Here is a 19729-nt window from a genome sequence, read left to right as displayed (position 1 = left end):
GGGTGCCTGATGACCAGCCGCCAAAATGCTGCTGAGGAGCATGGCTGCCAGACAAGCAGCCGCTGCAATGCTGCCGAGAAGTGGCAATGCCAAGAAGCGTCACTGCTGAAATGCCGCCAAGAAGCAGTATCATCAAGAGGCGTTGCCACCGAAATGCCGCTGAGAAGCAGCAGCATTTCGGTGGCGACGCTTCTTGACGTTGCCGCTTCTTGGTGGCATTTTGACGGCTGCTTGTCCGGTGGCCATGTTCCTTGGCAGCGGAGCCCTCTCTTGTCAGTAAGTGGACGCACATAGATGCCCTGGCAGGCACCGCATTGGGGACCACTGATCTGGACGATGGGATAAATTGCACCCTCAGCAAATTCGCAGATGACACTAACCTTGGGGGAGAAGTAGATAAGCTGGAAGGTAGGGATAGGGTCCAGAGTGACCTAGACAAATTGGAGGATTGGGTCCAGGGCCATCCCTACCCATAGGCAAAGTATGCAGCTGCATAGGGCACCGGGAAATTTGGGGCACCAAATTTCCTGGTGTCCTAAGCAGCTGAGTGCTGCTTCAGCCCCAACCCCGCCTCTTCCCACCCCTGCTCCACCCTCACTCCACCCCTTCCCCAAAGCCCCTGCTCCTTCTCTGTCACAGCCCCGCCCCAACTCCCCTGAGGGCTGCAGCAGGGCTGGGCCTGCACTCACTGGTGGTGGGAAGTGCAGTGACCCAGACCCAGCCACGCCGCCAGTGAGTGCTGGGGGGTGGTTTCCTCCTACCCCCAAAGCCAGCCCCCTCTATGGAGGCCTGCCCCGCCTACTCCCTGCAGTAGGGCTGTGTAGGGCCCCAGAATAGCTAGGGACAGCCCTGATTGCGCCAAAAGAAATCTGATGAAGTTCAACAAGGACAAGTGCAGAGTCCTGCACTTAGGAAGGAAGAACCTCATGCACCGCAACAGACTGGGGGCTGACTGGCTAAGCAGCAGTTCTGCAGAAAAAGATCTGGGGATTACAGTGGATAAAAAGCTGGATGTGAGTCCAAGAAGGCCAACGGCATATTGGGCTGCATTAGTAGGAGCATTGCCAGCAGATTGAGGGAAGTGGTTATTCCCCTCTATTCAGCACTGGTGAGGCCACATCTGGAGTACTGCACCAAGTTTTGGGCCCCCCACTACAGAAAGGATGTGGACAAATTGGAGAGTCCAGCAGAGAGCAATGAAAATGATCTGGGGGCTGGGGCACATGACTTATGATGAGAGGCTGAGGGAACTGGGCTTGTTTAGTCTGCAGAAGAAAAGAGAGAGGGAGGATTTGATAGCAGCCTTCAACTATCTGAAGGGGGGTTCCAAAGAGTATGGAGCTCAGCTGTTTTCTGTGGTGGCAGATGACAGAACAAGGAGCAGTGGTCTCAAGTTGCAGTGGGGGAGGTCTAGGTTGGATATTAGGAAACACTATTTCACTAGGAGGGTGGTGAAGCACTGGAATGGGTTACCGATGGAGGTGGTGGAATCTCCTTCCTTAGAGGTTTTTAAGGTCAGGCTTGACAAAGCCCTGGCTGGGATGATTTAGTTGGTGTTGGTCCTGCCTTGAGCAGGGGGTTGGACTAGATGACCTGAGGTCTGCTGTACTCCTAGGAAATATAACTTACCTAATTGGGCTTGAAGTTGAAGCTAAACAAATTAAAACTGGAACAAAGGCACACAGTTTAAACTGGCGGGGTACTTAACCATTACAGCAGTTTAGGAAGAGTGTAGTGGTAGATTTTTAGTCAATTAAAGTGTTTAAATCCACAGTGGATGTTTTTCTGGAAGATAGACTGTAGTTCAACCACAAGTTACTAGGTGAAATTCCATGGCTGTGTTATGCAGGAGGTCACAATAGATGATCATAAAGGTGCTTTCTGGCCTTCAAATCTGTGAAGCCATGAACCTTTACACTTAAGTTGTAGTAATGTCCAGCCCTGTGTACACTCATGAGTTCTCCAAATTTAAAAAAAAATTTAGAGTTTAGGTCCAATTTTCCCCCCAGTTATACCAGTAGCAGCAATACACTTGCATGGGGTTTCACCAGTGCAGCTGACCTGGTTTTTTCTCTTGTCCATGTGGGTGCAGGTGTGCTTCAGCTTGAGCTCTTCATGGCAGGACAGTGGTGACATAGCCAGAAAAAGTGTAGAGGAAAATCAATAATAGCTGGACGTTCATTTAAACAAATGCATCATCCAGTAAACAGTGCAGCAGCTTTAAAATGTATACAAGAAAAGGTGAACTTTGTTCACATTATAACTCCAGCTGTTTTGTGTTTTGAGACTGTGCACCACAGCTGGCCTGATGAGCTCTGAATCCTGGGAAAAGGGGAAATATTTAACCTAACTTAAACAGAAAGAAGTAACCCCACAGCAGTGAGAGAGAACAGGTGGGAGCCTTGCGCTGCCACTGTGCCTTGAGGGTAAAATCTGGCATGCAGAGGTAGCTTCAGAACAAAAGTCACTGAAGCTGCTGTTTGCTGTACTTCTCAGGGCCTTCTCTATTTATTCAGCATCACCGACAGCACCCTTGCTGCATCACCCGAAGTACCATTCATTGTTATAAAATTGGCTCAGAGGGCTGAAGCTGGGGTGAGAGGCAGGCACATAGTGTATGTGATGGGTTGCCCCCCTCTCCGTGGTATCCCAGAATATGAGGTGGCACCCTGGAGAGGGGGGTAACCCGCCACAGTGTACAACAGAAAGGTCCTGTCAAAACTATATTTCCCCTACCTTAAGAAACAAAGGTTAGAGATGGGTCTTAGAACCCATTTCTAGTAACACAGTTGTAGTTGTGCTGGCTGAAGTGAACAAAGCACTATTTTTTTTTAAAGCAGAGGCAACTACAGTCCTTGTGGTAGCAGGAGCCATCTCTAGGAACCATCTTAGCTTGGGGGAAATGGAGTGTAGATGGGACCCAAATTAGCGTTGTTGCTGTTTTCTCTCTGCCTGCTACATATTCTAAAACAGGGCTTTTGAGAGACTGCTTGTCCTGAGGGGCTTGGTCTCTTTTCTCATACCTGGACAGTAAATCCAGTCAAGTTGATGGAAGTATAATGGAGTAATAATGGGACAAGTGAGAACAGAATCAGCCCTGCAGTGTTCAAGTGTTTGCATCCTTTTAGATCAGCACATCAGATCCCAGTTCCCATGTTGCTGCTGTATTACTAAAAAGTGTGAAGTCTTAATCCATCCCAATCCCACCGTGAATTCCAGCATGTGTCTGATCTGACAATTACTGAGAGGTACAGAGAGTCAGAGAAAGAAAGGGATCTTCCCATTATCTCTCACAACTCTCAGCCAGTTGGTTTTATCTTGCACGCATGGAACTATTCTTTTTTCCTTAAAAAAAAAAATTATTAAAAAGATCCAGAAAGCTCAATCCTGCTTCTATTGAAATCAGTGGTGAGAATCCCACTGATTTCAAAAGGAGAAGGATCGGCTGCCCAAATGGTAACTAGGAAACATTTCACTAATTTAAAAAACATTGTAGTATTATACATATGGAGAAGATGCCTCAGCAAAGCAGGCTTTTTTAGGCAGTAATGTGGAGTTGGACCCATTTTATACACTCTAGTGGCACTAATATAGACAAAGATTCCAGTGACTTAGCAGCAACAATGAAGAGCTGCTGCTGCAGCAGGAGGTTGCATCTTGAGTGGCATTTTTTGACTGCTTAGTATGTCACATCCCTGGATATGAGCCTAACTGTAATGGACACACAGACCTGTACTGATTCGAACACACTGACTAGCCAGGGAGAGACTGTAGGTTTCAAAGCCACAGCTACAGATGGATTGTCCCATTCTAGCTGCACCTCCGGGAGGCATCCGGTTTGGAGAGTGCACACTGGGATGATCACCAGTACAGCCTGGATCAGTGCACTGCATGCAGTCACTGCAACCTTTAAACTTAAGTTGTAGCAATGTCCAGCCCTCTGTACACTCCCTAGGCAGAATGCCTCTGATCTGCTAGCCAGTGTCGAAGCCAGTGCTCTCTCACTCCCAACGTGCTTGTAGTGAGACCACGAGCATCAAGAATCTGGCTGCCCCTTTTCTTCTACTTGCCCGGAGGGGCCAGAATCCAGGCAATGCAATTATTTCTGTCACCGTATGGGAAAAGAATAAGGTCCACTGAAGCAAGGCTCTCTTTAATACTGCTTTATAAACATCTTCCCATCAGAAACCCTGCTCAAGCCGCTGTTGCTGCAAACCCCAGCAGGGATCTCGGCTTTACTGGACAAGATATTCATTGCTCGATTTATGGCTTGACTGGGCCTTTTGGAAAGGTATTTCCCTTCAACATCAGATGAGCTAGATGTGGGGGAGTGAGTGAGAAGCACACCAAGGTTTTTTGAATCTCTGGCCTAAAGAGGCTTGTTCAGTTCAGTGATGGCTAAATGTGTTTGCTTTTCTTTGCGTGTGTCATTCACAGAGGAAGGGTTCACAAATGACAACAGTTGCACATGTTGGAGAAGACACAAAAATCAGTGAGGGGGGAGTAGGAAGAAGTTTCCTACATGCCCAAGTCAGGGGCAACTGCACTAATATCAACTGTGACACTCCAATGTAAACGAGAGTAGAATTTGACACATATTTTGCTCAGATAATTAAAACTAGGAAAATAGTTTGCAATCCCAGAAAGCAGACAGAACCTATTGGCAATTACCATGCAAGGGGATTGTAATGAAGGAATTGTTTTACAAGGCTGGTGTATTACAGGCACCAAACAGATACTCAGGAAGAGGTAATGATTTTATCATTGTTGAATGTTGGAAGGGTTATGTAACTAGGAGGGGAAGTTCTGCCTAATAGCCATTTATAAAGGAATTTGGGTACACACTCTATGTAAAAGTCAAGATTATAGTAGTCAGAACCTCACCACATAAATGTCTTTTTTTTTACCACCCAGTGTACCGCAAGGCTATAACCTTCACAGTTGTGCTTGTGTGTTTCTTTTGAAATGTACACAATGTCAACCCTATAGATGTGAGGAAATGACTGAAAAGCAGTTACTTCTAAGGCTTTCAAAACTATGTTCAAAGTAACCACTCCCCCACACAATGTGAAATCAAAGCTCTAAAAAACTGCCAGGAAGGATATTAATACTGTCTTGATTGTGAAAGCTCATAAAATAAATGTGTTGGTTGTTATGGATTAAAGTGAGTACCACAAAGATGAAGGAATACCTAGCATCTGGAGTCTATATTGTAGTCCCTAAAATTCCTAATAGATCTCTGTAAAAAAAAAAAGATAAACTGAGATTAATAGGTTAAAATGAAAACATATCTCACCAAGACACGAAGCTGAAAAATATTTGGCCAGAAGTAACATAATCCCTAGGATTTCTATCTTTCCAAAAATTCACAGAACTTGCATTCCTCTCTGAGTTTAACTAATTCCCAACTTTAAGATTTATCTAAATTTAGGAATGAAATTTTAACTTTCACTCAACTATTTAAATACCCAAATTCTGGATTGCTTTCAATTGGTAAGATAAATTGTACTGTTTGATCCCCTCAGCTCTCATTAACTATGTAGGTACAAGCTGTATCAGTGTTTGGAGGAGACACCTTCAAGAAACTCCTAGATAACGTAGGAAGTGATGTTGGTAATTCAGTGGGTGACATTTTCCCAGAGTCAATACTGAGTCATTTAAGATCTCACTGAACCTTTCACAAGATTTAGGATGCTAACCCCAATGTACTGTTCATATTTCAGTCTGAGTAACTGCAATCCTAATAATTGCAAAAACTAATTTTCCATTGTATTTTAAATTGGATAAGATGTTCTTCACTTCCTGTCCTAAACTGCTGTGTAGTTTGCTGTGCCCTGTTAAATAGCTGCTATAACAAATGAAATGAGCTCTCTGTATAGCTTTGGACTTCAATTTACTAAATATTTTGAGTCTGATTCTCATTCACACTAAAGTCCCTTTACATTATCCTGGCAATGTAGAAGGGCCTTCAAGGTGAGCGTATAAGTGCAATTTAAGGCCCCTGTACACTCCCAGAGTAGGACAAAGGGCCTTTAGTGTAAATGAGAATCAAGATCATTGTGATCCTTTGAAGTGAAAGTTACTATACAAATGCAACTTATTATGTTATTAATAATAAGAATTATTATTATCACCTGCAGTGCCTAAGAATGTTGTACAGAGATTATGTCACACGTAGAAATTACTGAAACATATGAACCTGACCTGTAGAGTCCAGTCACAAAGGCTGGCACAGAGTCTGCCCCGGAGTTTTTCTGGAATGTTCAGGGCCTACAGATTATTCTCACCAGCCACTCACTCCAACCTTAAACTTGAAGTATTGGAGGGCACGTTGACAGATGGCTCCTTGGTCTAATGGTATTAGTCTTGTTTTGGGTGTGAGAAGTCTTAAATCCAAATCCTAAACAAGCATTCATCTTAGGTCAGACTAGATGATCATTCTGGTCTATGAATCTATGTCTGCTACCCAAATCTTTAGTAGGTACCAGATGGACCTTCACTAATCTTCTCTCTTGGAAGATGGCTGCTAAGTAGAGCCACTATCCTTCTAGATTTTGATAAACGGCTTCAGGGGGACAAGAAGTGCTTGCTGCTTCCTTCTCATTGGGCAACAGGTGCTGGAAAACACTCCCTTATTATGGGTGAATCAGCTGATGGATTAAGTGACAAGGAAAATAATTTGAAAGTCAGCCTCAAGGGTAGTAGCATCCCAAAATTTAATGTTATCACTTCCTGCCCTTCTTGATGCACTTTCAAATACAAAAATATAAAGGTGCTTAATTCCATGACAGAGTAGGTCAGCAGAAAAGAGGAAATAAGAGTTAGCAGAAAGCTAGTTCTTGGTTCAGGAAAGTTTGTCAGATGGGTGGCAAGTTAAGAGTGAGATTATCTGGGTGGAGCCAATGTGAGCGGAAAGGGTATGCTAATGGAATGAGCGAAAGTCCAAGGTCTGGGTTTGATTAAGATCTGACAGTGGGTTTGATTAGGATCTGAATCAAACCTGATTTCAGGTGGATCCTGAGTTCTAGTTCAAAATTTCATACATCCATTTTTACAATGTTTCAGTGTTACAGCTAAGGATTGTGGATTTCCTTTCCTCAAGTCTGTTCCCTCCAGCTACTTTATTTATAAATTGGGATTAAGATATTAGCAATATTCACTTTTCCTCATGAAGATTATGAGCAAATTTTTGCTTTTAATAAGAACATTCTACTTAATTACCATCTTGTAAATCCTTTTCTTCAGTTTATTTATGATTTGCAAAATTCACTGGCAATGGTGTGATGTTGCTTCTGTATTTCTATTTACTATGGAGAATATAGTATGTATTAAATATAATGCTATTTTATACCATTTTCAGGAGCAAATGGCAGTTCTAATAGCCACCCACTGGTTCACAATGATACTATTATCCACACTACATGGCAAATTTTAGCTGGGATGGGTGAACACTATGGAATTTGAAGTTTTGTGAGCCCCTTTAATTATTTTCACAAAACTACTCTAAGTTTGCAAACATTTATTTTTCTCGGGAAAAAAATGCTGCTTTCCCCCAGATGTTCCTATTTTTTTTCTAAGACTGAGGATGATTTTTCACTCTTTTTGCCCATGTAACTCCATTGACTTTAATGAAGTTACACTAATGTAAAATCAGAGAATCACATAGGTTAATAAAGCCCTAAATTTTTTTTCTAGCTAAAGGCAAATCTGTTGTATGAATTAAGAATAGACAAACACCTTTTATAAATTAGGCTGGCACTAGTGTCTTATATACCGCTTGTATGTGTCGGTACATACACACACACACGCGAGCGCGCACACACACAAACAGGATTTAATTTTTATTAGAAAGTTTCTCTTTCCTCCCGCCCCTGCATCTTTTCATGATTTCCTTTTTCTTAAATCTTTTTACTGATATCTTCAGTTCACCTTATATTTTCATCTATTCTCCTCTCTCTGCCCCTCTTCCTTAAGCACACTGCAAATCTACAAGCATATGAACTGGAGTAAAAGTTTCAAACTCCAAAATTCCTAAGTGGATTTGAAACATAATAAAATTTGTTCACCCACCACCAATGTTTATAGAAAGTCAGTTAACTGATCCATGCACACAAACAAACAAACAAACTAAGGCAGCTGGGTGGGGGAGAGTTTGATGTTAATATAGTTCACTTGAACGGAGATGAACATACATTCGTAAAATCATGACAAATGATGTAGCCTTTTCTCTCTGAAAATATCCTAAGCAGGCTAAAGCCACTAAACCCAAAATAGCCTGCTGTGATTTATGGCTGACCAGCTCATTAATGTTAGTCTTAACTCAATAACTTCTCCCTTGAAATCTCTGAAACATAGGAATTGTTAGAGAGCTTTAACAATGATAACGTAAACAAGGCTGCCATTTTGTATGTAGACTGATCAAGAAGAGGCCTGCATTATACATACTGCTACTTATACCAGCTATAAAGGATAATTTTGTCGTATTAACTCCATAAATTTGATAGAGTCAGTAAGGCTTCCACTGCATAATAGCTTAATTTTTCATTCTAATAATAACTGGCTGCCAGTTGAAATGAGTGGGAGCAAAAACAAACATTTCTGTTCCGTGACATGATCCATGACAGATGTACAGTTTAGGAGGCCCTCGGGCAGGGTATTCCAAGCCTTCCCTCCCTTCATCCAATGGTGGTAAAAACATTAACACCAAGGAAAGAGACTGAACTGTAAAGGAACTCATAAGAAAATGACCCAGCTATACTCTTCTTAAATCCACAATTGGCAATATGCCTGATTTAAGACTACGCTAAGCATCCAGGATTTTCTAAAGTGCTTACAGACGGTGTGTACAGTACATCATGCACATAAAGTGTGGAGGGGGAAAATTCCCTCTCTCTCAATAACACACAAAGGTTTCTTGCTTTGATTTTACTGTTTTTTTTAAATCCTTCCCTCAAGAATATACAGAGAATGCTAATAATTTGATTATTACAGATTATTAGTAGTATTGATTTGATGTAAAGCAGCATGAAAATATGCATCCCTTTTTAAAAATGAAAAAGACCATAAACTTGAATCTTGACAAATTTACATGAAAATAGGATAGCATAGGTTAGTGCCAACAAGTTACTCAGGCTTTATGTGAGTATTGATTTATCCACTAAATGAAAATGAATAGCTGCCATATCAACAGCATTGTTTTGCTGCCTCTGCAACAGAGAGCACCTCCTTAAAGAAACCCAAAGCTGTTATTTAAAAAAGTGATCGTTTGTAGAACAGTAAGGAAAAGTTCACTCTAGCAAACATACAAGTATTCATACTCTAACTTTTATAAGAATGTTTGGAAGAGTCTATGCAAATTTTAACCTGTGTTTTGTTATAAAGTAGTAATACTTCTTTATTATGAGGAAAGACAGAGAACAATTTTGCCAAAGAGGTGCTATAGGAATACCTTCTATAAAAGCCAAGGAAGTGGTTGTTGTGTGTGTGGATAATACATCTACAAGAGAGACAACAGAAGAAAAGGATATTCTCCTCATTAAATGTTTCATATTCGAAGCCTGCCAGTGGGTCATTCTTTTGTATTGCATTGGACTGCAAAATTCCCAAATGGCCTGAAGTAAAGTGGCCATTATAGAAGTCAATAATTATGGTAGTATCTGAGAAGCTATCCTGTTACAATGTGATATAAATGAAAAAATAATATATATATAACCAAAGCCCTACAGGCTCAAAAATGGCCTAGAGACCTAGAAATCGCCCCCACAAAAGAGGAACGACCAAAAACGGCACCTTTGGTGAGTGAAAATAGAATATACAACAGCACCATAGATTTCTAAAGCCATTTTCGAACGAATGTAAGTTGTCATTCAAACAAGTGAAAGATATTCATGACTGCCTATTTGCATACTGCCCATTCTGCACAGATTTTACATGTGGGCACTTATTCCCCATATGTGAGCCACCCTTTCTGGATTGCCCTGTTTGTGCCTAGACCCAGCCAGCAGAAGAAAGACTATCTAGCTACTGGTGCTCTCATCTCTCACCCTGAGAAGATGTGGGTAGGCCCAATATGAAGCAGGTGGCAAGGAGAAGCTGTAGATCTTCATCCCACAGGAACAGAATGCATGCTGCCCTGTTAAAGGAAATAAAGCAATCTACAGAGGAGACTCGGGTTTACCAATAGTGGTCTGGATAATAAATCTGATTAGTTCCTAACCAGGAATAGATAGGCATTCACATTGCTATGACTGAAAGGACCTGGAAAGAGCATAAAAAGGAACTGAGGCCCACAGATCTTGTACACACAGGGTGACCAAGGAAAACAAAATGATCATGAATAGGCAAAAGGGATTCCAATCTGAGATTGCTGGGAGTAGAGAATGTTGAGAGGGAGGGAGGGCTTTGTTCCATCCTTGACAGGCTGGCTGGTGGACATTTTATACCTGAAAGTAAAGCATGTATATAGAAAGAGTGTTACATATAACATGATAACATTCTGAATCTCTGACTTCCATGGCAAGGATACTAGATGCAAGACATAATATGGAGGCTATTTTATACAAAGGGGCAATCCATCCCCCTCTTTTGTGGGTGCAAAAGAATCCATGGTAGCAGAAAATCCATGGTTTTGCAAGGAAGGAGGCTGTGAAGGAGATTATTTGAGGTTGGTCAGCTGTGTGATTAGAAGGAGGCAGAACTGAATCCAGAGGGTCCTCCTGTCCTTCCTCTCTTCTAGGAAAGAGAGATGGATTGGGGAGCTGCTTGGCAGCTAATGGGTAGGATGTTTCTCCATTAATGGAATACAAACTAAAACTGAACATCTAATCTCAATAATATCAAACCCAGGTATATAGCCTCATCCTGGGGCTTTCTGCAGGGGAAAGAACATTGAGAAGAAGAAGCGGGGGGAAGAAATCCTCTCTCTCTGAGTGCTGCTGAAGCCCTGAAACTGCAGTAGACCCCTTGCTGCTGTAACCCCACTCCACGAGCTCCATCATCATGATTTCTCTCTGGCTTGACTGTGCCCTCGCTTTCAGACTCTGTTATGCTCTCATCAAAGAGAGTGCCTGTGGAGACTTCAGAAATCTTGCTCCTTCAGCAACAAGCCTACATTCCTACCGCAGCACAATAATGGTCACTTATCTTTTAGTACGTAAGTAAATCTTTAAGGAATTTTTCACAGTCTTCAATCTCAGCCAGTCCCCAGGTCCTACTTCTTATATAATCTTGTAAAGGATTCATGTCAAATGTGCCATATTTCACTAGCATGTGTGCGAGTACTATGTGGTTCCAGCATGCTCCTTCTACACAACTGCACAACTAAATACTCTCCCTGTATACGAGGAACACACACATCCTGGTCAGAACCACCACCCTCAGCCATCAAAACTGCTATCTCAGCTCTTGATTGTGCTGGAGCAAGGAGAATTTTTTGACCACAAACCTAGCTGCATCTCACTGTCAATGACCTAAGGCTACCTGCTAGGAGTCAATTAAGTGCAGTCAAACCCATTTAGACTCAACACTTTAAAGAAAGATGTTCCTCTCAGGTGCTGTCTTCTCTAGAAAATTGGGTTATACTGGACCACAGCCTTGAGGAGTGGTATCATCTAACACAATGTTAAACACAATTTTCCAATTATTGTGGGGGGGGGAGAACAAGTTCTGTGTCACATCTTGGCAGCTGATCGTGGTTAAACCAATGGTTCCAGTAAGGTTAATCCAAGACTAGCTGACACAGTGTTAAACACGATGGTCTCTGTCTACACTGACTGCTAAGACATCTTTACTATTGCATTAGTTAACAGAACTACTCAAGGGTGTATTCTAATGCAACCTAACACTCTAGTGAAGATGAGCCCGGAGAAGAGAGAGAAACTAATTGTGCTGACTAGAAGTCAGGGGAGGAAGCTCTGTGGAAACAGAGGAGATATCTTCAGGGGTGGCTCTAGATATTTTGCCGCCTCAAGCACGGCAGGCAGGCTGCCTTCGGTGGCTTGCCTGTGGGAAGTTCCTGGTCCTGTGGATTCGGCGGCACACCTGCGGGAAGTCCGCTGAAGCCGCGGGACTAGCAAACCCTCCACAGGTATACTGCCGAAGGCAACCTGCCTGCCGCTCTTGCAGCGACCGGCAGAGAGCCCCCTGTGGCATGATGCTTCAGGCACGCGCTTGGCATGCTGGTGCCTGGAGCTGCCCCTGGAAACCTTGTATAGTTTGGGTTGGGATATTCAAAAGCAGTCAGCATTGACCTGACTGCTCTCACTGAAGTCAACAGTGAAACTTCCTCGTTGGGGCAGAGTTGAGTAATGTCAACGTGATTTTGAAAACACTGCCTGTTTGTTGTTTTTGTGGTAGTGTCGAGTTTGCTGCCTGCACTACTGCATGGAAGGAATGCAGCTAGAGATGGTTGCCAAACCGATGTCAGATTGGATTAAACCAGAGCCCCTGCGATAAAACCCCACCCAGAGAGGGAGATTTTGTGTTCAAATCAGAGTCTCCAGTAAACATTTCTGTCTTGACATTTCCCTCTTGGTTCTGAAACATGGCCACATTTTTTTCTGTTCTCAGAGTCAAGAAAAAACATCCCTTTTTCAGACAAGTCATCCACTTACAGTATTATTTTTGTTGTCTATACACAAACCGACTATGTGGAGGATTTAGTTTGTCACTCATTTAGAAAACTCTGTTTTACTGAATGACTATCACCTATTCTCACTGGATATACTGTGCAGGAACATGGCAACTTCTCATCAGACTCTTTGATGGAAAAACGTAATCTCTTTTTATCACTTGTGCATAAGGACATTTATATGTGGAGTATATGTGGAGCCTTAGCAAGGTTGAATCAGAAATGATCTGTGTATTTGTCTTGGGGGGAAGGGAAGCCTTTTCCCATATCCATATTTGAATTTTATGCATAAATGCATAGATGTTGAAATCATGCTCACCTGTTGCCAAAAGATCCATATGCCAGCTTTTTCTTTCATCATATATAGCATTCTCAGGTAGAATATGTTGTGCAGCCAAATTATGTATTGCCTACATAAGCATATTGTGTGTGTGTGTCTGTGTGGTGGTGTTTTTCCCCAAACCAATTAGTCCTCTGTCAGCTCAGGTCTGTCACCGACCTAGACTAGATCACCAAAAGGAAAAACAAAAATGTAGCCATTGTGTAGCATTTGAAAAAAAATCAACATAATCACAGTGCTTTGCCCAGACCCCACCAATTCTGGTAGTCCTTTATCTTGATCACTGCTATGACATTAGGGAGCACTGATTGCACTGGAGAACCTCTCCACTGTTTTTCTTTCCAAATGGTAAAGGGCTTCTGCTTGACCAATAAGGATAAATGTCGGGGTTCTACAGCTCTCTATTAGCATCCTCATCTCTTTCTTTCTTTCTTTCTTTCTTTCTTTCTTTCTTTCTTTCTTTCTTAATTAAAAATGTTTAAATTAGTTCAATGTGTCTTGAACATCTAAGATGTGACACTGTCTCTCTGACTCACTTCCAAATTGAAGTGCATATATAAAAAAATTGAATCACTTCAATGATTTTAAATCACTCTTCAATGTGCAAAGTAATTTAAAATTACTGGAGTGCTTCCAATTTTTATTAGTCCTTGAATTTGGAAGTGATCAAGGTTCATCTGAGCATGTGCAGTGCACTGTGAGTTAAAATTATTAAGCCCTTACATGATTTTTTTAAGCAGATTTCACTTTATAATGGAAACCATTGAGGGGACAGTGGAACAATTTGAAGAACCACATGGGGGTCATATAATTCCAGAAAGAATCAGTCTGGAAAAACTCTTGCAGTTTTAAAAATCCAGAAACAATACGGCATTCAAACCATTCTATATGTGGCTCAGGCTTCCATTTTAATTGCTATAGCACTTCTGCATTAAACTACTTTCGATGTATCAAATTTCTCTAAATTTAGCAATTTACCAGAATCAGTAGTAGAACAGAATAAAAAGAGTTGACTTTCTTGTTAAGCTTTGTGAACGCTTACTGAGGTGGATAGTCTTTACTCACAAGGCTAGTCCTATTGAAGTTAAACTTCCCCCCTTACTCACTCAAGTTGCCCAACTAACCATCCTCCCTTACTCATGCAAGTAATACCATTGAGGTTAGTGGGACTAATTTCAGAAGTAAGGGTTACTCATGTGAGCAAAGGCTGCAGGATTGGGCGCTATGGTTTTCAATCAAACTTTTAAAAACTAATCACCATCAGCCCCTCTTTCCAACTCTCTTAAATTGCAACCTTTCATATGTACAATTTGTGTAGCTTCTGTAGGTTCAACAATGTGAGAAAGGTTGAAGGTTCTTGCCTTTATCACAGGTGTGTAATTCAGAATCAATGGAGACAAACACGATAAACTAACACGAGCAAGTATATCACACTGACTGCCTTAAATGCAAACAATCATGGAGGGGTTCTTTATTTACTCTCGGGAAGTCAGCCCTGTCTGCATGTTCCCACATCTGCCAGGCTGCACAGAAACTAATGGTGGATGCATAAGGTGAGACTTCTTTTCTGTTCCTGTTTGCATATGGCACACACACGGCACATATGCTTCCCAAACAGGTGCCACAGAACAGAAAAGAAAATGAGTTTTACTAAGGAAAGAAGTGGTTGTGGCTCACCTCGTTGGAGCAAAACTCATGTGCAGAGCAGTCATTTGGTGTAAAGTCAGTTACCTGAGGGTATGTCTACACAGCCAAAAATGATAAAAACAACAACTGTAGCAGTGAGTCTGAGAGCCTGGGTCAACTGACCTGGGCTCACAGGACTTTCACTATGGTGCTAAAAACAGCAATGTGGATAGAGCCTGAGCTCTGAAGCCTAGTGAGGAGGGAGGATCTTGGAACCCGGGCTCAAGCCTGAGCCTGAAAGTATATGCTGTTATTTTTAGCCCCACAGTGTGAGCCCTGTGAGTCTGAATCAGTAAATACCAGCAAGTGAATAATTGGCCCTTTCCTAGCACCTTAGGAAACACGATCTAGTGGTACTGGTTGCATTCTTGGCCTTCACCAAGGGAAGTCCATAGAGGGAGCATAGGTGAAGAACATGGGAGTCCAATAGAGCAAGCTCAGCCTGAAAGGGTGAGCAGCTGCCCACTCTGGAATGTCTTAAACAACACTAAAAGAAGAAGCCCCGAAGCATCCAGCAAACATTTGCTCCTAACAAATGTATCTCAGCTGAGCAAAGGTAACCGTGCCTCACAGATTTACAATGAGAATCACCTACATGCATAGCTGCCTTCTCACCCTTAAAATAGAGCTTAGGGCTAGACTGTGCCTTGTAGGCACTGCCTACATAATAGGCAGTAAGTACATACCCATCCAAGACATCAGGTACATAGTCAGGGAAGCTAGCCCCATCTCCTCTCACTCTATGTTTAGCATGCTAGTTCAGTGAGAGCTAGTGCAGGTATGTATACTCATGCTGGAAATTACACCCCCGGCTTGTAATGCAGACATACCCTAAAGTGGTGCAGCATTCTGCTCTATGTAGCTGGTCAGCTTGGGGATGGGGGAAATGGCTCCAGCTACTCCCCATATCTCCTTGCCCAATTTGTGTCACCGTGCTCCCCTTTCTGCTATACATCTGTATAAAGGCTGGCCAGATTCTAGCCCTAAAGTTGTTTTTAAGAGTGAACAACTCAGTGTCAAAGTTCTTTGCATCAGCACCCTGTGAAGGAAACAGAAGAATGTACTATATAGTACCAGTTTAATATTTGCTACATCCAGACTTATATATGACTCTGTCTTGTCCTTGTAATGGGGATGGACTCAGTCATCTAACAGGTCTTTGCTATCTCTAGCTAGTAGGATCCTATTATTAAAAGTTATGAGCCTCTAATTTAACAAGTAAGCTAATCAATAAGAAAATGAGTTTGTTTTTTAAAATTGCTTTAATTTTAAAAATACAGCATGTCTGCTCTGTTTCCTGCTTTTGACTATGATAATAAAACTTTCAGTATGGCTAATGTAGTTTAGCTAAACAAATTAGACAACTGCACCATTTAGACTGAAGAGAAAGTTTCCATTAGCCATTGTGATGTTCTTTGTCTGGTCTACTGGCAATTTTTGAAAACCAGACATCAGAACATATACAATTTTAAACTCAGTTTAACGTAGGAATACACCATCCTGATATGCAACTATAGTGTGAGTGTGAATATGTGTGTCTGTGTATATATACATGTGCTATGTTGGTTCAGGTTAGAGTTAAAATATTTTTCCTTTACACAAAATACAAAACTATATGAATAGACTGTACTACCCACAGGAGATGAAATGTAATCTTGTGGTTAAGGCAATGACATAGGTCTCAAGCAACGTGGGTTCAAATCCTGGCTCTACTACAGGGTTTCTGTGTGACCTTGGGCACGTCATGTTATTTCCCTGTGACTGGTTTCCCCGCTTGAAAAGAGGGGATATTAATATTATATTCCCTTACTCTTACTCTTTGTCTGTATCCACTATTTAGATTGCCAGTTTTCTGGGGGCAATGACTTTGCATATTAGTATGTGTATGTAAAGTGTCAAGAACAATAGGAGGCCCTGATACTGGTGGTGGTATCTAAGGGCTACTGTAATACACATAATAAACAGTAATAATACCCTACCAAATTTATAGTTCCACATAGAAAATACTCCAGCAACTTGGTGTCTAGCTTTCTCATCTTTACTCAATCTCCAACCAGATTATCTGGCTTCCTGAGCCTGGCCGACGGGGATATTCCTGATACATTTCTACTGAGTGAGCGGAGGCTGGGAGGAACAGATCAAAAGAGAAAGAAAGGCATTTAAGAAGCGCTCCCAGAGCTGCCCTGCACAGAACTAATTCTCGTGAGGTGGGAATGACGGCCACATACATCTTTTCTTTTCCCCTAGAGGCAGATTTAGTAACACCAATAAATCACCTTCTTGTGCAATGGATGGAAGCCATATTAAGAATACTTGACCTCTCTGCCGCTTTCGACACAGTTGACTTTAAGATGCTGTTGTCCTACTCAGGTAATAGAGCTAAAGTATATGGCACAGAGTAAAAATGATTCCAGTCATTCCTCTGAAACAGGACTCAGCGGATGGCAAGGGACAACTGCTTCTCTTCTCCCAAAGCCCTTCTCACTGGAGTCCTGCAGGGATCTGTTTTGTTCCCCTCCTCTTCAGTATCTATGTGAGTTCACTTGGAGAGATTATGGGACATCAAGAGTTATGCTGCCAGGAACACACTGATGTCACCCAGTTTTATATTCTGTTCTCAACGAATGCACCCAAAGCCACTGAAAATACGTCACAATGATTGCAAGAAAGCAACACCTGGCCTGAAGAACAGCTGGTTCAAACTAAACTCAGGCAAGACCAAAGCAATGCTACCAAGATGGGGATAACGTTTCAAGAAGGCAGTCAAGACATTCTCTTCTCTTTCTACCGAGGGCATCTGGCCTCCATCTGTCGAAGTGGCATGACACTTTGAAGTGCTGCAAGATCTCTTACTAAGCGTGGACAGCCCGATAATGACAGCATCAAGAAATGTCTTCTTCATTTACGCTTGGTGGAATTTTCAAAAAGTACATGAAGAAGTAAGATGTGCAATTCCCACTGACTTTCATTATGAGAGTGCTTCTCACACTCTTAGGCACCTTTGAAAATTTCCTTGCTAGGAGACTTCACCCCTTATTTCTAAATATAATTATTTTTCAAAAGTTTCTTTGAAAGGTCATTTGTTCTTTAAAGTTACAATAACTACCATGCTGTGTTATTCTTACCTTATTATTAGGAAGTATTATTATTTGTATTATCATGGTGCATAGGAGCCATAGCTTAGCCTGCAAAGTTTAACCAGTACAATTTTATTTTATCTCATCTTTTCAATAATGAATTAGAACTGCTTAGAAAATGAGAAATAAACATGTTCATGAAACACTTTTATCAAAATGTCATTTTGATGGTGTTTTTCTGACCAGCATCGGGTTAGGTAACATTAATTTTGTTACCAAAAGCACTCTTGGGAATAAAGGTTAGGTATCTGACTTTTCTCCTGAATATCAATATTTCATATGAATACATGTAGCATAAGGTGAATTAACTGTTAAAGTTTGTCTTCTTCACAGCCATGAGGTGGAAGAGTTCTAAAGACCTTATTGAGAAAATTCCTTAAAGGAAATAAAAATCTCTTAAACCACGCAGTCATTTGCAACAGCTTGTTTCTCAAACCACTGGTTTTCAAACACAGAAATGTAAAAATGCCAACAGCTGCAGAACTTCCTGGAATACACTTAATTAAGACATACAGTACCAAGAAGGGTTAATACTGTTTGAAAGTAAAAGCTCTCATTCTAATAACAAGACTACTCTCTGTGCACTGCTAGGTCAGCACTGTAATTAAGAAAATTGCCTTTAGTGTGCTTGTTTGGTAATGCTATTATCATCCTTTAACAAGAGTAAACTACTTGAAGATGTCCCCATTTACTCTTCTTGCTTCTAGTAACCCCTGAACCCATCAAGTCCATACTATTCTAGCATTTAATGGCTTAAATGAGTTACTTTATCATCTGGTTCACCCTGAAGTATTTTACATATTTTTCTTGACCTCTAACCCTCAGACTATTATTTTGACAGCTATCATTAATGCTGTGTCCTGGGCAACCACACATTGACTAAGATGGATGGCAAAATGGCTAACGAGTTGAAAGTATCACACACCCACTTTCATCTTCCTCTTGATTAAATCAAAACCATACAAAGCCACGTCACACCATGAGTCCTGTGGAAACGTTGGAACACATTAGACACAATTTTAGGTGGTTACACTATTCGTAGCAAGCAGAGAGAGAAAAAGAGAGCAGAAGAAAAATCCGTACTATAAAACAAATAGACCATATAAATTGAACACCTAGAACTCTATAAATCTGATAAATTATGACTATTCAACTATGAAATTAGATGAATCAATATGTGGTTGGAATTAAAATATTTTATGCTGGTCGGTTAAAATGTAGATTTGGTAGTAAATTCAGTGATGGCAAGAACAACATGAAGAGTTATAGTTATGCAGAAAGGGCATAGTTAACTGCAAACAAAGATTTGGTACAGTATACCACATTTTTTGATAAAGTACCCTACTTCGAAGACTGTCTTGATCCCTTCTGATAACTTTTATGGAACATCATGGACTGTAGTACCTTCAACTGTAAAGTCATTACAAGCCATAGGACTAAAACAATTTAACCATTCCCCTCTGAGACTGAATCTGACTATAACTAGGTGACTTCATTTACATTTAAGAAAAAGAGTCCCAGTGAAGAGAGAAAAAGGAATTTTAAACAGTGCCACACGCTTGAAATGATTGGAAAAAATAGAATGAGAAAACTCATACAAATTGCAAGCAGAGACTTGGGTTAATCAAGCACTGAATTAATGGGAAGAGAGGTACACTATTGGTAAGCAACTGAAAAAGCCAATAATTTAAGGGTCTACTAACATATTATCCAGAGACCTGCTAAAATATAAAGTGAACTACCAAGGAAAGCAATAGGAACAATATGCAAAAGTAACAAAACCAGAACAACATCAGAAAGGAAATTCTCAGCCTCTTTGTCTTCTAAAATGTCTTATGAATGGCCTCCGCTGATGGAAAACTTTGAAATACGACAGCTCATTTATAGACCTGACACTTGACCCTTTTACTAATTAGGGAGGGAATCTGGAAACCACAG

The sequence above is a fragment of the Gopherus evgoodei genome, chromosome 3 (genome assembly GCF_007399415.2).
Source record: "Gopherus evgoodei ecotype Sinaloan lineage chromosome 3, rGopEvg1_v1.p, whole genome shotgun sequence".
Classification (NCBI taxonomy): Eukaryota; Metazoa; Chordata; order Testudines; family Testudinidae; genus Gopherus; species Gopherus evgoodei.
Note: the sequence above shows the minus strand (reverse complement) of the source record.